General features: G+C 40.0%; 1 protein-coding gene across 1 annotated transcript in view; it reads right to left on the reverse strand.

The window, feature by feature from the left end:
- Positions 1 to 341: 341 nt before the first annotated feature.
- mafa (MAF bZIP transcription factor a) overlaps positions 342 to 19,404 on the reverse strand; it is an 83,410-nt gene continuing 64,347 nt past the window's right edge. The window contains exon 3 of the mRNA XM_079338793.1: positions 342 to 9,592. The gene's annotated coding sequence lies outside the window, so the exon portion shown is untranslated. The remainder of the gene's footprint in view (positions 9,593 to 19,404) is intronic.

The raw sequence follows: 19,404 nt of genomic DNA on the forward strand, positions 1-19,404 counted from the left end.
CAAGTCAGGAAATACTTCAATAGAGATAATCTTCAGTTATGTTTTTATTTTTAAATGTGTGATTTAATAACCAAGAACAGTGTGTTTGTGAAGTGAAACATAACCAAACACCTCAATCTCTCTTGGAACCACGGCTCAAAGGTCATTGTTCATGAGGCCAGAATTTCTTCTGATTTCATCAAGGACATAATGAGTTAAAAGGCTCAACACTTATCTCTTTGTATTAGAGAGAGAGAACACTGATGCTCTGTTTCACTGTCTTCATTGTACGTCTGTAAAATATCCAGATGTTTTCGACTCAAAGGGATAGTCCAGAAAATGACACCACAACGTTACTTGTTACAATAATTATTTATTAAATTTAAAATATCTTTAGCACAGGTTAAAAATTAGACACTTCCATCTACCATGAGCGCCTTGGGATTGAACATGGTTCTAACATGGTTGAAAATAAACACTCTTAGAAACCCAAGAAGATTTCTACCCACTTCCTCCCGTCGCTGTTTTTTCATCAAATGTCACAATAGAGTTGTTAGGGCAGAGGCAAATTTGGCATTTAGACAATCATCATTTTCACTGGACATATAGTGTAAGAAAAAACTGACAAAGATTTTCAAAATGTCTTTCCCTTGCAAATCATGATTTGGAGAATTTGGAATGAATCAAATTATTATTCTTATTTTCTTCCAGCTTCTTTAGGTCGTTTAACGGTTTTGTGTTCATAAATAGGTATGCCTTTTCAAAATATCGGCACTTTTAAAGCTGGTGATTTCTTATTTGGTGTGATAACTCAAGACTGGCAGCCCAGTTTTTTCTGCTTTTAAGCAATGGTTTTGCCGTGGCATTTTATTGGCTGTGTTAGCCACTAAAGATATGTAATTTATTATTGAGTTTTTGCAAGTGAGCGTGCATTGACAATAAGACAAAAAGAAAGTACTAAGATTATGGTCGAACTGCCATTCTCCCCCTCTTCTTCTTGTTCCCATACCCTACTTTTCCACAAACCAGTGATTCATGGTCCTTTTTTGCCTCAACCCTATCTTATGAAACATAAAAAAAGATAACAGGTAACATGAGCAGAGCACTGTAGTAAATGGCAGGCCAATGCATTAGTTATCAGTAAGAAAACATTAACAGCAAAGACATATATTTTCCAGTTTTGAAGTAGTTTACAAACCATATCTGTGTCACAATTTATTACATTTTTCTATGTTTGAGTTCTCTTTTCCGTCATTACATGCCATATGAGAAGTGTGGATTACAAAAGTACCTGAACAAATTGCTTGTATATTAGCATGCATAGCTGTTTGGTATTTACATCCTATTTACAGTGTTGAGTTAAGAAGAGAGGGATCTACAATAGGTTTTCTTTCATGTGGTTCATTTACATTTCTCGGATGGAGAACAAAAAGCAGCCTCATACAGAGAGTACACAGGACATGCACAGAAACCAGAATATTTGCTTAACCCAACAAACCGTGTTGTTTTTATTCCTGTACAGTGAAAAAAGGAAGCTCTGAATTTTGTAACCAGCTACATCTCTGACTGGGGCTACTGCATTGCATAACATAGATCTATTTTCTTCCCCCTTTTGTCTGTATCGCGCAGCACTCTCTGAGCACAGGGGGCTAAGAAAGGTTAATTTACGATGTTAACTGTGCCGTGAAGGGAAAAGCAAATAGGAAAGAGCATGCACAGCACCAGAGAAGGACATTAAGCTTCGGCCACATCTTTCTCTTTCTCCCTCCCTCTATCTGTCCAGTGACAACAGTAGGGCCCCCTGATGTGTACAGAGACACAGAGCTATCACCATCCATCATTGTAGACATACTGAGAGGATCTTTCAGCAGTGATCAGGCTGTAAGCAGGCGCACACCGTTGACATATCAGTATTTATTTGTATATACTAGTGTTGTTCATATCCACAGGAAAATATCTAACACATGTGCAAGGACATGAAAAAGATATGATTATGGACAGTTCAACTAATAAGATCAGGGTTGCACAAAGGAAAAGACATCAACTGAATATTATGATAACTACAGTATACAAGAGAGCTATTGGAATTGATGACCCCAAAATGTAACTATGCTATTTCTATGCATAATATACTTTTGTTTTCTTTTTGGTGATGTGAGTTTATGGAAGAAATGAAGCTGGAACATTTTGACCAATTCCACAGATCCTATGATTTAATATCCAATCATTCTTACAATCAATGGCTGTTGATTGATTTTCAAACACAAAGGGCACCTTTGATTGCTCAGGATTTTTGTTTAACGTAAAGATTAAGTAATGTTTAGTAATGTTTTTCTTCCGTAATAGTCTAGGGATTTAAATGTTGGTTTTACTAAAGGATCAAATCGAAGACGTCACTAAAACTCTAGAAAAGGAGAATTTTCAGCCACTTACTGTGATTTTTTACACTTAAAGAGCGATCTCTAAATTATAAAAAAAAAAACCCAAAACAAATATTGTTGGATGAGGTATGTACAAAAAATAACCATTTTATATATATATAAATAGACGGCTGGCAATATTTGTAATCCAAGGGGCAGTAACCTGCTCATGGGGCGGAGCAGTCATTAAAGATATTGCTCATTTAGTGAGAACAACATCAGTGTAACACTGTCAGTTCTTGCCCACTGCTACAGGTCCTGTGTCCACCTCCTGCTCAATTATACTCAACCTCTAATAAAGGCAATCAGCAGCCCCGTGTCCCCACCGGGGGTCCATAAACACTTGATTTCACAACACTGCCTTTGATAAAGGAGGGAGGTGACTGCAGGAGCATGTTAATGTGCTTTCCCATAAAGCTTATCTCTGACTGGGGTCATGGAGGCCAAGTGGCAGGGGGCTGATCGCCATAGCAATAAGACCCCAGAAGCTGTTACTGCAGCTTACGACCCCTCTGACAATAACAGAGCCAACCCAGGGCTACCTTCGGATAATCAAACCCTTGGTCCAGGCCCATGTGGGAAATAATGTGGACATTTACTGCAGTACAATTGAAATGAGGGGCGAGCACAAATTAACCTTTGGTAGCAGAGCAGGGGCTCATTGTGATAGGAAGCATAAATGTTTAATTGTCCACCAGCAGCAGTATTTTAAAAGCATGTAAATACAAAATCATGAGCTGACCCAAACCTTTGGGACACAGCTACTATTTGAACAAAGTAGAAACAAAGTCACTTTGGAAGAGAAATTCAAAAATGTCCCTTCACATTTCAAAGGCAGCACATTTCGTGAAACACATTTTTTAGGTATCCATTGTTTTTCCTGTTAGTACACTGAGCTGCATAATTATGTTTCGTCCGTGTTTGTCAGGTATATGTGATGATACTGTATAATTCTGTGGACCAAAGACGGGGGCTTTGAAGAACACTTTGATAGCATATGGTTATCCCCCCGCTGTGTCACACTCGCTGCTCCGTAGGGGGCCCAGAAGGGACATATGCGTAACTTTCTGGACTCTCCAAACTTTTCACTCCTCGATAAACTGAAGGATTACACCCTGTTCACAGCAGGTAGGAACAGCATGCATCCTAGCATCTCCCCTTGAGCCATCTTTAATCTTTATTCTACATCCTAAAGACAATGTGCCAGCCAAACAAAACCAAGCTGATAAGGCAGAGTAAGGTTGTATCAAAACAACTTCCTTCTGCACCTGACCCTGAATGAACGTGCACAGCCTTTGCAGGATCACAATCAGCTAAAAAACAGCCAGTTCTAAGTTTTTCTTATCCATTAGCTTTATCAATTGTGTTTCAAAGCAGGCAAATTGGAATCCGTTTAAGCTGTTTTTCCTGCAGTTAATTTTCTCTTCTGGCTCAGGTGTAAGGGACTAAATCAAGCTGTCAGAAAGCAGACTGCACAGCTAAACGGTGCAGGCTGAAATGCCACCTGTCCGCAGCTTCTGGCGATTTATTACTTCACTGTTTATTTATTTCCTTAGTGGCAACTTGGGTATTTGTCCCAACTCCCCACTGCTTATGACAAACTGAGGCTGTTTGTTTTTTGGTATTCAAATACAACACAGATTTTGGCAATTTCCCCACATATAATACTTGCTAAAAGCATCTGTTTTTCTCCATTACCTAATCAGTAGCTAAAGATTTGGTTTACTGCGTTGATCAATGCTATTACACCGAGGTCGGCCAGAAGCATTTGCTTAAATTGAGGCATATTGGTTAATCCGATTCGCTTCGACCCCCAAATCTTCTTGGGTACCCATCTCATCTCAGCGAGGGGCTTGATGGCAAACAGATCTACAGCTTATGCGCGGGGCACAATGAGGTGGGAGTAAAGGCTTTAAAGGTCCATTATTCAGCCCTGTCATTGGGTGCGTGACATAAGGAGGTCTGCTCTGTCTTTGCTGCTGCCTTGCTCTTGGAAGAGCCCTCATCTGCTCTATTACGTACACATCTATGCTGCCTTTTGTTCTACATTTAAGCCTTTAACCAATTTCTTTGTTAGCCAAAAATACCTTAACAAGCAAGTATTTTGTGTAAGGGTTATGACGATGTGGATTTTTTTTAACCAGTCTGGAGTCTGCTGGTCAGGATTAGAGCGAATCGGTTGACACGGGTTGCCTCACTGTAATCCTTCCACCTTTGACCCTCCTCCCACCACGCCAACCATGTCAGACTGGAGGTCACTGTTAATCATGACACCCCACCAGACACACACAGAGACAGTGTTTATATGCATGTCTGTGGGTGAGAAAGAGAGAGAGAGATGGGGAAAAAACAGGAGTGTGATGTGAAAGAAGCTGCTGGTTTCTCCCACAGTGTATGCTCATTTCAGTTTTTATTGAACATTATATCCTTTGATGTTCTTAAAAGGGAGTCACAGAAACTGTCATGCAACTCTGATTTAAAAAAAAAAAAAAAAAAATTTGAATTTGTCTTTTGGATTGGCATGGTGTATGCTGTTAGACCTGTGATGCCCATGAGCCTTGAACACAAGTGGTGCAAATTAGAGGAATGGTAACCACCTACATATTATACATATGCTTTTGTAAACAGAAATTTAAAAATGACACCTTAGATGATGTCTTTTTCTGAACTTGACCCAAAAACATTAAAGATTTTTTTTGGCCAGCGCAAGGAAAACATTTGCTAAAATGATGTCTGGGAATCGTAGTTCACTTCTTACTTTCATTTTTTTTTCTACAAGTAGATATGTTGTTGCACAGTTGCTGATCTTTTTCTACTGATGACTAAATCATTGCAGTTTTCTGTTGAAAAAAACAAATAATTATTGGGACTTTAGTTCCCCTTCCCCTTTCCATTTTAACTTAAAGTGAAGCTCGTCTATTGCTGATCATTTAAATAGTCAAATATGTCACAACATCATTAAACCAGAGAAATGCTTATTCTAATTTGCTCTAGACATCTCGCAGGCAGACGCCAGTATTATATTTTATTGTATTGTATTCAAGCCCCATGAAGTCCTAAGGATATTGAGTATCACTGTTATCATTAGACTGGTTACCTTTGTACCTATTGTCTGTCTTAAAGGTTGTTTTTCCTCCCTGGTGTTCTGCCTCTGTGTTTGCTCTGCAACCCCCCCATGTGTATCTGCTTCAACAGTTTATAGACGTACGCACTACGCACGCACACACACACCATAGCCAGCCAGTGATGACACTAATGGAGTGTTTAGCCAGGAGGACACAGACTTATTAACTAGTTGAGAGAATAGGCTAGATGGTAATCAAATAAAGCCGAGATAAGTTAATAAGCTGTACGTGTAATGGAGTAAACTACACAGGATTTATCTTGACTGACATGGCACTTGTTTGCTGCTACTTATTGAGACACACAAGCACTGTACTTTTATTGTGTTAAAGTCTTTATCATTATTATAATTTATTTTTTTAAACTGAAATTCTTATGGTTATTTTTAACTTAATGCTACATACAGGCCTTTTCTTGCTTTTTCCCTTGTATGTTTTAGTATGAGACATGTCAGTGGGACAAGGTGACTAGGACCCCTTTTAGATAATCCAAAAACAAGATTGTGAAACTGCTTTATCCTGCTCTCACAATGACCACATACTGAAGATGGATGGGACACTTTGCTGAAAGAAAATTAAAATATATTCAGAAAAAGAAGGGAATGGGCAAGAGGTGAGTAAGGTATAAGACTGGAGAAATGGTAAAGAAAGGTCGGGATGTGTGTCTGAAGAAGTGGAGGGTGAATGGCGGAAGAAGCAGTGTAAGAGAAGGAAGGATGATTAAGTGGGGCCCGTACGGGAGGGGGGGAGAAGAGATAGGCAGCGGACAGGGCCCAATAGGGGGTAAATCTAAATCAGTAGTGCTCTATATCCTTCCTACCCCTGATCCCCTTCCCCCCTCCACATATCCATCATGTTAATATACATACAGCGTAGCCCTCTGGGTAATATATCTTTGACCTGTGATTACGCTAACAGCTTATTGTTTGCACACTGAACAATCCCATTATGTCGACGATCTGTTTACATACAGCCTTGCTGTTTAGATTAACATTGTGTGTGTGTGTGTGTGTGTGTGTGTGTGTGTGTGTGTGTGTGTGTGTGCATGCGTATGTGTGTGTGAGAGATAGAGAGAGGGAGGAAGCAAAGTTGTGCATCTGTGTGCACGATCACACTTTCTGTATATGTACATATACATCTTTGGATGTTTATGTTCGAGTGCTGACCCCGGTCAGGGTCAATGCCAGATAAAAACACATATACAGCCTGACTGTCAGGGCAGAACACCACAGTCTATGCATTAAAAAAAACAGAAATACAAATCAACCTGTCACACACTGCCTGCAGTTGTGCAGAACCAGGGCTTTGTTTGTTTTCTCGGGAAGTGAAAAGCCCTAAGGCTCAGAGAAGATCAGCACTCGCTCAATGTCTTGTTTCCTAGCACATGGGATGTCTCATGTTTGAGGGATATCTTCATCCTTTCCTGCATTTAAAATCTTCTTTAACTTATCAGTGCTAAGTCATAAGTCCTGATTTCAAGTTTGTTTACTTGTTGACTGAAAATGCGCTCATGTGGATGCTCAGACAGTTTAGGAATTCTATAAATTGGCTACACAGTGGTGCCTGAATTTTGCTCAAATCAAAACTATCCTGAAAATAATAGGTACCATGACTAAATTAATATAATTTGAATTTTTCTAGTCCACTAGGATTTTTGAAGCTTTGCTCTGAAGAGAAGCTGTAACGGTCACAGTAAAGAATAACGGGGAAAGAATAGTTACAAGTGTTTGAGTAAGAAGCTGAACATCTGGCTGCTGAGTGAGGAGCTCATTAACACAGTTGACCTCAGACAGGACGTCAGGTTGTGAGAGCTCAGAGAGCTGCATGACAGTCTATCAGTTTGAGATCAAGAGGTTACTGAACTCCCTAAGCTAGATGCTGCTCAGGAAGAATGTTCTACAGGAGAACAGACCGAGAGAAAACTTGAAAATAGGTGCAGCGCAACCTTCCATTTTTCCATCTCATACCAGTTCCTTTTTATTGTTTCTTCTGCGCCTTCCTTCCTTTCTCTGCTCTGCCCTCGGACATCTCTGGCATCGCGTAGACTCATTGGGATGTGCAAATCCCTTTGACATAGGATGAATAGACAGTTGCTGGCAGGATGCCCCATGCCACTTTGTGTGCTGCCACTTAATTGGAGCGCCCCAGTTTGCCTTCCCCTCCTCTTTTTTTGCTACCCACGCTCGCTGTGGCCAGGTTTTGTCTGACATCAAAGACAAGGTTACTGTATGTGCCCCTTCAAAGAGTTTCAAACCTATCAGAGTGGCTGTTTAGCCAAAGAGGCCTCATCACAAGAGAATTTGTTGCTGTAAAAACAATTTTACCATACTCAAAAGCAAAGTAAGGACATAAGAGCTCGCGTTGATTGGGAAAGTCTATCCAGCGACTAGCTGCACAGCTTCTTCTATGATTAATGGTCACGTTCCGTCTACAAGTCAACATGCAGAGCACAGCATCTGAGACTATAAATAGTGGATATACTGTACATATATACAGCAACATATTGGAGTGGTGCTGTGTATGATTGTGGATCATTATGCATGCGCTCATCTCTGTGAGTGTGTTTAAGTCAAAGTGAACAAGCTTGTGGTAGATTTCCCCATTGCCATGGGCCCCATCAGAAGCAGGAGCATAGAACTTCATTCTCCTCATGAGGCTATAGAGACATGAAGTAGAGAAGTGAACTGTGGGGACAGCAGGGAAGGCGAAGGGTCACTGATAAGTCATGGTATTCTTGGTGCACAGCACACGCTTAGAGGTAGAGGGTGCACAGAGGTGGAGATTAGGCGTTAAACAACGTAGTAGTTTCCCTGTTGTCCATGCAAAGGTTTTCTGTCTCGACTGGATGTTGTCTGTTCATTGGCTTGTTGTGTTATCTTTCATTCCATTTGGTTATCTCCATAGTCCATAGAAGACGGAGGTCAGAGTCCCCAGGTCTACATTGCAATCAATGAGGCGTAGTCGGCCCAGGATCAGAGCACCATCTCAAACCACGGAGGGAAAAAAAGTGTCCCACTCATGATGACAGCAGCTTTACGACAGCAGTTCCAGCACACTTTTTAGGATGGGGAGGGCAATTGTTAAACTTGAAAGAGTCAAAAGGAAGATTTTCGGAGTCTGTCACATTAGTCTGTTATGTAAAAAAACTATCAAACGTTTGTAACACTCATTCCTTGGGTGAACTTTCCCTCTTTAGTTTGATATTTCCTGATATAGCTGATCAACAATACCAATGTAATTGTGGACTTTAAATCCTTGAATGGTATTGAAATAAGAATATCTATAACTCTTGCCTGTATGCATCTATTTAGATTCACAGAAAAATTGTGTCCTGACACCTGGATCTATATTTCTTTAACTATGAGAAATCCAGCTCTTAAAATATTTTAAAAGGTTGTTTGAAATATCCACATCTTGAGGTTTGTGATCTACTGGGGAAGTGGTAAATATACACTAGAGTCAGTTCCATGCTACTAATGTGGATATTACAGAGGAAGACTAGGCTGTTTGGTAACGAGAATAAGAAGAATAGGAAGCACATCTTTTTACAATCCAAAGGAGAAATGATATTGGAAATGATAATTACATGTTCTCAGGGGAGGTAAGAATAATACTGACTTTATATGGAAAACATTGAACCATGAGTAATCTATGCACAGTCATGAACGTTGATGAAGTAGCTGAGAGCAACTTGTTATGTTTCCTATATAAGGAATACGAATAGGGATTTATTATGATGTATTTACAGAAGCATGCATCACTGATATTCCCACCAAAGAGAAAATAGTCCTTCCAGTGTATTTATCTGGCATTTCAATCTCATGATTCTGAGTCTCTTTTTTTTTTTCTTCTTTTAGTTTTTTAGAAAAAAGCAGGAGGTAAAATATCAGGGAGGGTACCAGGAGTAGCAACAGGCTGTCAAGAATTTCACTGTGAGAATTTTGGGGGGATTTCAGCAGGTCTCGTCTTTTGTTCTTCAGTGAAGTCATTTTTGAATGTTGTGCTTTGTAGTTGTCTTCGTGCAATTGTTCGGCTGCTCTGATGTCATCGCTGCTCAGTCATTAGGTTTATCTGTGAACAGAAGAAGAAAGATGGAGGAAAGAGGTACGACGAGAGAGGAGGGGTTGGATGAGAAAGAGAAAAAAAAAGTGATTAGACAGTGAGTCAGGCCAAAATTCTTTCACATACTTTCATGGCTAGTGTCTCCTTTCACACTAACACACACACACACACACACACACACACACACTCATACATGTAGAGTGCACAGTGAGGCATTGAGTGAAGTCCACATTGTAAGCTATAACTCAGTACACCCGTCCAGTCTTTATGGTGACACAGAGTGAGTCACGGCCACTGTATTTGGGGGTTGGGCAATGCTCTGCTGTCACTGGTGCGAGAGAAAAAACAAAGGCATAGTGACCACCCTGTGAGTGTACATGGCGAGCCCACTTGGCTCAGATTCAGAGTGACAGTGGCGTCAGCATGGGGGGTGACTCTTTAATCAGCTTCAATTAAGGCCAAAGAGAGACGAGCAAATTCAGTGTGGATGAGTCTACTGCACGTCTACTTCTCTTTATTCAAGATCTACATGTTTTACTCTTCTCAGAGTACTCGTTTTTCAGTATCTTATTTGTACGAGTACACAAAGTCTTTTAGAACCCCACTGTATCCTGTGTAAGGATGATTCATTTAGCCAGAAGCAGCACTTTGTGGGTGGGCCATTAGACACAGAGATTCTCATGGAATTCAGCTACAGTGTACTGGAGATCCAATTACATGACCCTTCTATAAAGGTGCCCTGTCTGCACCCATTATAAATCACCATAAACAAAGCAAAGTCTTGACAATACATTGCATCAATTAGAGTTCTACTGAAACTTGTACAATAATTCAAGTATCATACACTGAATGTGTTTAGAAGTGCTGTGTATTTGACCAATATGTTAAAAATCCTATGCCAAACAGACTGTTTAAATGTGTTGTTCAGACTATACATTTACTAAGAAGGGATTCCAAACATTACTTGAAATCAAGGTATCATTAGTGGATTTAAAGTTAATTCAGCCGTTTGTCTGTGTAGGTTCTCAGTCAATTCAAAGCTTGATCCAAGAGGCAACTAAGCTGGTTTAAGGCCTTCAACCAGACCTTCAACCAAGTCCACTTGCCTTTTGGATCAAGCTTTGAATATGACTATTTGGTTTCATTATTGAAGTAAATGTGGAAAGTGTCTTAAAACCCCACTCTCTCTATTGGCCATGAGGGGGATCTCCTCTATCCAGATTCCACAAATTGTCGTTTGATTAAAACCAGCAGAAAAAATTACCTGTCTTACTTGGCGATTAGTTATCTCTGTAAAAAAAAAAAATTCTAATAAGTTTAGGGTCAAAATTTCCATTTTTTAATTGCTTCGATACAACATGATTTTATAAAGCAGCCTATTTGTTACAGTTTTGCCACATGTGATTAACAAGCTGCTACCATGAATCTGTCATCTATGATAGAAGCAGCAAAACATATCAATAATATTGTCCAATATGGTTCCAATCAAATCAACAAAATTGCAGCCAAAAGCAAAAGTCGTTGCTTCAAAAGATACATTTTTTATGTCAAATTGGCTACTTCACTTTTTATATGCCATCTACGATCATCACTTACATTTTTTTACGTTACATTGTCTTTGTTTTCGACCAGTTAGAGCATAAATCACTGCAAGCTATATGGTTTTGTCCACCGTTTACGCAGCAGCGAGCCATGTTTTATGGGCTTATATCCTCACAAGCGAGATCACAGCTATTGCCCGGGGGCGTGCCATATCCACTCTGAGAGAACAGCAACAGTTGAGGCTCCATCCCTTCAAGACTGAATGTGGTCCCAGGGTGTGTGATAACTGAGTATGTGATGGGAATGCAGGGCCATTTGGACCTCCAAAGCCAGGTGTTAGCACTTCAGCTCACTGCTTCATCAATAATTGACAGAGGCAAACCAATCAGAACAATTTGCTCCCCACAGCGAAGTGCTAGAGCAGCCTAACACCGGTGAATCATTAATGAGGCAATTAGCTGAAATGGTTAGACGGTTAGCCCTCCCTGGCAGCGCTCCTGTGACGCTACGCTAAGCGACGAGTCTGCTTATTCAGGAGCAGCCCATGATGGAGTGAAGTACAGGCCAAGGCAGGCTAACAGGGCATAGACAGAAATGAGCCTTTAAGGTTGGAGTGTAACTTGTATCAGTGATGCCAGCTCTCCATCTGTTGACCACCACTCAGAGGGCCAATAATGGGAACAAACCCAATTGGCCATTACCATGGGAGATTGACCTTTATTGGTTGTTGTTACCATTGCAAAGACCAACAGAAGCCGTCTCCCGGGTGATTCAAGTGTGGGAGAGCCTTTATGGACATGGATAAAATCGACCCCAGTGACATCACTCAAACATGGAATGGGGAGAAGCAACAACAACAATAACAGCAAAGATGGAGTTTGCCTTTGAAGAGCAGAAATCCTGGATTGTTGTTTGAGAGGAAAATCAAAACCCCCAGGGAGCTGCTCACAAAGCCCCATCGATCGACCATATTGGAACCATTTCATAGTTTATCGATGCTCCTCTGCCTGCTCTCTCAGCCCTGGATCCAGTACAGGCTCAATTAAACCAGCAACCTTGATGTCAGGAACAACCATGCAAACTCTGCACGCTGCACAGATTATTTCCAAATACACACAGCCCACACACTCCTATCTGAAACTGATAATTTACACAGTGTTTATTTTGTTAAAACCGGATGAGATTAAAATTATTCTATTTTTACTTTTACTCATTTACAGCTTTTTCTTGGAAAAAAAGCTTTATATATTCAATATATCTTTGTGATGGAGGCATTTGGAGTGAGAGTGAAAAGAGCAACAGAAAGGCAGGGAGGGAGGCTAAAGAGAGGAGGGGGGCTGATGCATACTAAACTGTTGAGGGTCATTGCTATAGTATAGCCTTATCGCAGGCCAGTCCCTGCAACAACTTTGTGCTAATAGTTTCTAACAAGCATGCATTTACATGTATGTATACACACACACACATATATATATATATATATATATACATGTATTTGACATACTGTATTAGCTGGTTGTGTTTTGCTTATTTTTTCGACGATTAAAATGTAGAAAGGCAAACATTTAAAATCTCAGACCTTTATGTTGTGTGTAAATAATGCTTTTAGACTGAGTGTAAAAGCTGAAGCGCCATTTGTTCTGAACAGAAAACAGGTAGAAAAACATTCTCTCTTTCTCCATCCATTTTTTGTATCTCAAAAATATATTTCACAGTGAGCCAGGGTTTGATGCTCTGTTTAAAGACAAACAAACACTGGTGTCAAATTAGCCTTGATGACCTATTTAAACGCCAGCGGGACATAAAGATGTGCGAGAGAGAACAGAAAATAGCTCAAGTGATCTGTTCCATTATTGCACTCATTTGAACACTATCGAGCTCGATTTCCTGCAAAGTCTGAAAGATTCCCTCCGGTGTGATGGTAGGTCACGCTTCACAAAGCAATCTGTCTTGGATGTAATATATTAAGCTGATAGAGGGCAGTTCACAGGAGCTCTAAAACATAGATAAAAGTTACATTTAGATGTTTTCATCTTAAATAGTCTGTGTCAATTTATATTGTCACATCCTATTTTGGCCCCAAACCCTCTGGAGATCAATTAAAGCGCCTGTTTTAATAAAGCCAGTAAAAATATCTTAAAACAGATTTTGAGAGCTGCCAATAATGATAAAAATTGAATCATTGCATCCCACTTTGAAAGTTCAACTCACTGTACAAATAAATACAACAAGCAACATGAATTGGTCAGAAAAGAGGGTAAAATGAAACCTATTTTAAAATAAAACTTTTTTATATAATTGTTAATATGTAATCCTCTTTCCACAGTTTGTCTTGCTAATTCTTGCTTTTGAATAGAACAGGGAATAACAGTAATTGATTAGCAGCTGGGTCAACCTGTGTTGCTGTTATTGACACTTGTGCAGATATTGTAGACAGATAGCCTCTGTTTAATGATTGCCATTCACTTTTATGGCCCTCTTAGGAAACCATCCTCAATAAATATTTGCAAACAGGAAATTTGCTGCGTGACTTGAGAGAGCTATAACCCTGTCCTCCGATGTGTTTTTGAGATTAACATGTAATTAAAATAGTAAATCAATATTTATTAAGCAGTAATATACAACAAATGAGAAACCTAATCAGGTCATATAATGAGTCGCTGCATGGAGGAGGTCCCTTTAAAGACACATTTCATTTACAGTGTGAACAGATTAGATACCTGCAAAATGACTGAATAAAAATCAATCAGGTGCTCTGTTAATCACTTTCAAAAGAGGGCAGGTAGAGGGGCACATTGGTTAGTGTGCATGCTCCATTGTACAGAGGCTCGTCATTCATTGGGCAGTGCAGGTTTGGATCAGACCTGTACTCCTTCCCGTTTGCTATTCACCCCCTTTTTTTCTCTCCCTAATTTCTGTTATCTCTCAGATAAAAACACAAAAAAGCCCAGAAGGAGAAAAAAATGCAGGTAAAGAAACCCTTACTCACCCTGAGACCCCTTCCCTTTCCAAACTGCATGAGGAGTCTGCAGTCACTTGCCAGAGCTTTCCCACAGTAAGCATTCTCAGACTTTTAAGCGCTCCCCCCCACCCCCACCCATCATCTCAACACAAACACACACTCACACACACACACCTCTGACATCATCAAAGATGCCCCGCTGTCCATACTTTCCACATTCAGTGATGTATGACAAAGAGACGATGTTAAAAGCTTAATGGACCGCTCCTCTTATTGTTTAAAAATTGCTTGACTTATAAATGGCCAACGAAAACATTGCTTGGCCTCAATTATGCATTGAAAATAAAGTTATGAGCTGGTGGCTGAATTATTGATGCTGGCAATGGGAATAAGAGGAATGTTGGCAATGTGTCACTACTTTTTCTGCTGAGGCTTCATCTTGTATTGATAATTTTTCATCTCAAAAGCCCACGAAATCCTGATCTGTGAAAGATGGAAAAACCCACTACCAGTATTGGAAATCTAATGCAATATTACCGAAAGAGGAAAACAGATAATAACAATAACACATCGTCGAGTAATAAAATGGAAAAAAAACAAAACAAAGGAGAGAGACTGGACATCAGCGCTGCTTGTTGTTTAAGCAGCCTCGGAGGTTTTTCATTGATGCCAGCGTTCCTTCAAAATATATCCATATAATGTTCGTAAAAAATGGGACGAGAGTAAAAAACAAATTAAAAAAACAGAAAAAAAAACTTTGTCTTGGGACTGTCCCCTGAGGCTGACACACATCCTGAGATGTAAATACTACTGGTTATATCTGCTGATAGTGACACTCACACAGACAACCTCACACATAAAAGGACACAATTGTGTACAAGTGCTGGCAATTTCTTTGTGTTCAAATTGTTTAACATTTTATAAAAGTTGCTGAAATGTTGTTTGAGTATTCCCATTCTTGTATTTGAAAATGGTTCTGGCAACACAATCAGACATCCCAAAGTAAAAGGGAGAACACAAAGAACATGGTGGTATAAATAATTGTGCTCGGAGTTGTGCGCTATCAGTTTGTCAGGGTTAATTAAATGTTAAGGACATCATAGTGGAGACAGCGATTACACAATCAGATCCTGTGTTTATAGACCAAGCCACAATGAGAGCGACACTGCTCAGTGTTTCACAATCTGCAGCCATCTGTGCACACGCAGACAAACACACTGCGGAGTGAACATCTTCATGCAGTTGTTGCAGAGCTCTTATCCCCCATCTATGCAAACTGAGCTGCCACATCGTTCTACCTTTTTTTTTAATACCTTAGTAGGCTTTTTAAGTACCTACAATTCTTTTAAATGAAATACGTACTTTAAAAAAGGTCCTGCACATACACAACACATATTTCTCTTCCCTTTTTAATTACAATGAAGATGAATGCGTTAACATTATTGATCACGTTGCATCAAAGAGACATAGTATTTAATGTCCTTGCGATTAACTTCACATATCTTTGTTGCATATTGTTTGAACAGTCTGAGTACTGCCTGAAGAAATATTTTTGGCTTAAAGAGACATTTTTCTTTCTGATGTTTCATGAAAATGTTTAAAAGCCTGACAGGAGTAAACTGATTCATTAAATACTAAGTAAAAAATCAAATGATTTGTTTTAGAAGTTTCCTTTTACAAATGAATTAAACTAATTGGTTCTGTTATGCTTTCTTAAAATATTAGATCCTTCAATAAATTATAAATGCAATGCTCAAATAATAGATAAAGCTGTCTGTAGGTCTCAGCTGACGTTTTCAACAGGCATTAAATAAAACTGAATCATCATCGGTCCAAGAACAGAGAAAGGTTAAGAGAGGTTAGGGTTTCTAATGGGGAAAACTTAGGTTAAATACAAGTTTCCGTTATAATTCTCAGGCAGTATTATGACTGGTCTCAACCTGTGGATGAGTTAAGGCGGTCACCATAGAAACATTACATCTCCTCACATGATTCACCGAGCAGCACTCAGGGCTAAACCGGAGCTAAAGAGATGAGGGTTTTAGAATTGAACAACCACAGGTTATATCTACACTGCAGCTTTTCCTACCTTTCCGTCATACTCATCTTCGTGCTACTCTGCTTGTGCAGCCTTAACAATCAGCATGTGGACATATTTTCTGGTCTGTATCAGTTTCATGCTGCTGTGACTCAACTTCTGTCATTCTTAGGTCTTTCATCTCCTTAAACGGCGACTGCTGAGATACTCTTTCTTTTATTTCCGATAAATGACTGATTTTATGATGAACTCGCAGTCAGAGGCCACTGTTAACCTTTCCACACCTCCACAGACAGAAGTGTGTTTTTTTTCAACTCATATGGTGAGGTGTTAGATGTGTGTGACCGTACAGAGCCGCCCACTTCTCTTCTCTTCTTTCTCAGGGTCCCATAATGTTAGCCTGCAGAGGAGATCAATACATATCACGCTGCTCAAATAAATGCATTTATCATGCCGCTGCAATGCTCTACTACAGCATGTTTCATCTGATTGTGGAAGAGATACTCACAGTCACCCACATGATATAGAAGCTAGTGGCAAACTACTCTTTTTGTATTAAAAAAAAAAAGGTCAGAAAGCACATGTCAGGCAAGAATGAGACTCCTGCTCAAAAAGTCACACTAGTCAGACTCTGCTCTTTCTTCCGCAAGCTCTCTGGATTTTATTTTGAATTTCTTCTGAAAGAAAATGTTCCTTCTGTCGACCCTCTGCTGCGGATAAAGAACAGGCGTTTGAGTAATTATGGTGCATTATCGCCAAGGAACGTTTGATTGCTACATTTTAAGCTGTGTAGTGAGCGGTGACAAACGAACGACCGTTTTAATTCCTGTCAGGAGGAAAAACACATGGCTGGAGCCAATGAAGTCAGCTCTCTCATTCTGCCACTGACTGAGACCATCTGGACTGAATAAAGTTTTTCCCTTTGAATCAACAGCTGTTGAGAATTAGACGCGAACACTCCTTCTCCATATATCGGACTTCCTTTTTTTTTTTTTTTCAGTTTTGCTTCATTTTTGTAATAAACCGATCATGTTGTTTCTATGGTTTGAGTTTAGTGCCAGATTTGATCAGTGTACAAAAAACAAAACAAGACGGAGCAGGACGATATCGATGCACCTGTTTCTCTTTCGTTTTCTTTTCTCTGTCCATTTCTTTAGCTTTGTCTTCCTCCCACTCACCCTGGCCTATCCTCGGTGGTGATCGAAGGGTTGACCATGTCAGTCAATATGTTAGAGGCTGACAGTTTTACAGCAACATGCACTACACTGATGGGTACCATCACTCACAAAGCGATTGCCTCCCGCACTGAAATCAAAAGATGCATAAGGGAGTGAGAAGGTTGAAGAAACAGAAGGCAGCTGAAATAAAACCAAAAATGTTCTCTTTTTTCATACAGAGACATACAGGAAGAGGGAAAAAAAGATTTTTCACATGTATCTGAGAAACGGCCTCTTTTTAAAGATTTCACAGTTTCTCTGAGCTGCAGAGATGGAACTGCTGTGGTTTTCTCTTTCCACTGGCCAGAGATGAACTTGTTCCACTCAGCAGATTCAGTTAACATTTTCACTCATGGTCAAATACGTACGTTTTCTTAACATAAATGTCTTTCTTATATGCATTTTGTCACTCTTTTTTTTTTTATCATTTACTTCTTAAATTCCCTATTCAAACTTAAAGAGACAACTGAGATGAACTGAGAGTGTTTCAAGCTGTTTTACCTACAGTTTTTGTCATTAAAACTCTTGCAAATGCCAAAAAAATATTTTTGATGGCATTTTTTTTTCCAACTGCTAGCTGACAGCAGTGATGAGAAACATGTAGGAAAAGTTCCTGTCTGTCCTGAACGACTGGTTGCGGAAGCCACAAATATGCCTATTCGAGCCTGGAAATGTATTTACACGTCAGTGTGAGGGTTTAAATGACCTGATAGTTATTGGAAAATGTTTTTTAATAGAATAAAAAAATGCACAAAGAGGCCAAATATGACAACTTGCAAACAAGCAAAACAATAAACTGTCATCTCTAATATGTAATAATCTTCATCTTCTCTTTATGTTTGAAGGAAATTTTTTTTTTGATTTTTGCACACAGATGCAGGATAGATTTACTGATCTACCTCTCAGTCTAAATAAAGTTGGACAGCTTTGACGTAAGTAAAGGAAAGAAACTAAAGGCAACACACACTTGATCCCTGATGGTTTCATTTAATATGTTTTATGTGGAATAGCTGCTGCTTACACACTAAGTTCTGGTGCTTGGATCTGCTCTCAACATTAGCCTGACACATGACAGTGTTGTAGATTAATTAAAAGAAGCCATGCTATTAATTGAAATGGAGCACCAGCAGCCGTCTCTGTGCAGACCCAGGGGAGGAGAGTCCTAAGTGTTCCCCAGAAATAAAGAGGCAGAAGCTGCCCAGAGGAGAGAGGCAAACGAGCCAATCTGTTTGTCTGTTTACAGGGACCGGCAGCAGAAGCATCCTGCTGCCCCGCGCTGTCATATGGGAGCCAGGCTCCCACAAACACATGCTTAATGACTCGATTTATTCACCCCGTCACTATATCTTCATCTCTGCCTCTCTGTTTTCTCTAATGGTCCTGCCCATATGCACTCCCAGTTCTCTGTGGAAATGTTAAGTTATGGCTTCATGGCTAACAACTTACCTATTTTTTTTGTGGCCTGTGTTCGAGTGTTCATGTGGATGGAGACATATAAGACAGGACTGTGGCATTTGTAAATGTGTCCCACTCCAAAACCTAGGGTCATGAACGAGTCTGTTGTGTTTGAGCAAGTGTGTGATGCGTGTCAGTGACATCTGAGCCAACAACGGCGGTGAATTGATCAGCCTGTAGCTCTGGAAGGTCTTTCAAAAGCTTTATTCCTAAATCTATTCTGACAGGCGATGACATGATGGAGACGGGGCTGCTGAATTGATCGCGTCCTCTCTCTCCTTTCACTCTCCCACTCCCACTTCCCTTGGCCTCTCTCTTCTCCCTTTGTCCCATCATTCTTTGCCTTCTATCTCTTCTTCCCTCTGCCTCCCATTTTTTTTCCTCCTTCCCTACTCATCGCCTGGATGTGTCGAGCACAAGATGTCAGATTATTTCCCAGCAGACACTGCGCTGTGTGACAGAGGACTGGAGCTGTATATCACTGGATGTCATCCCCCCCCCTCCCCACACACACACACACACACACACACACACACACGCACACACACGGACTCACACGCAAACACACACAGCTCTCCTCAGACAACATCAAATATCGCTGGGCCTT

Source organism: Symphodus melops, assembly GCF_947650265.1.
Source record: "Symphodus melops genome assembly, chromosome: 3".
NCBI lineage: Eukaryota > Metazoa > Chordata > Actinopteri > Labriformes > Labridae > Symphodus > Symphodus melops.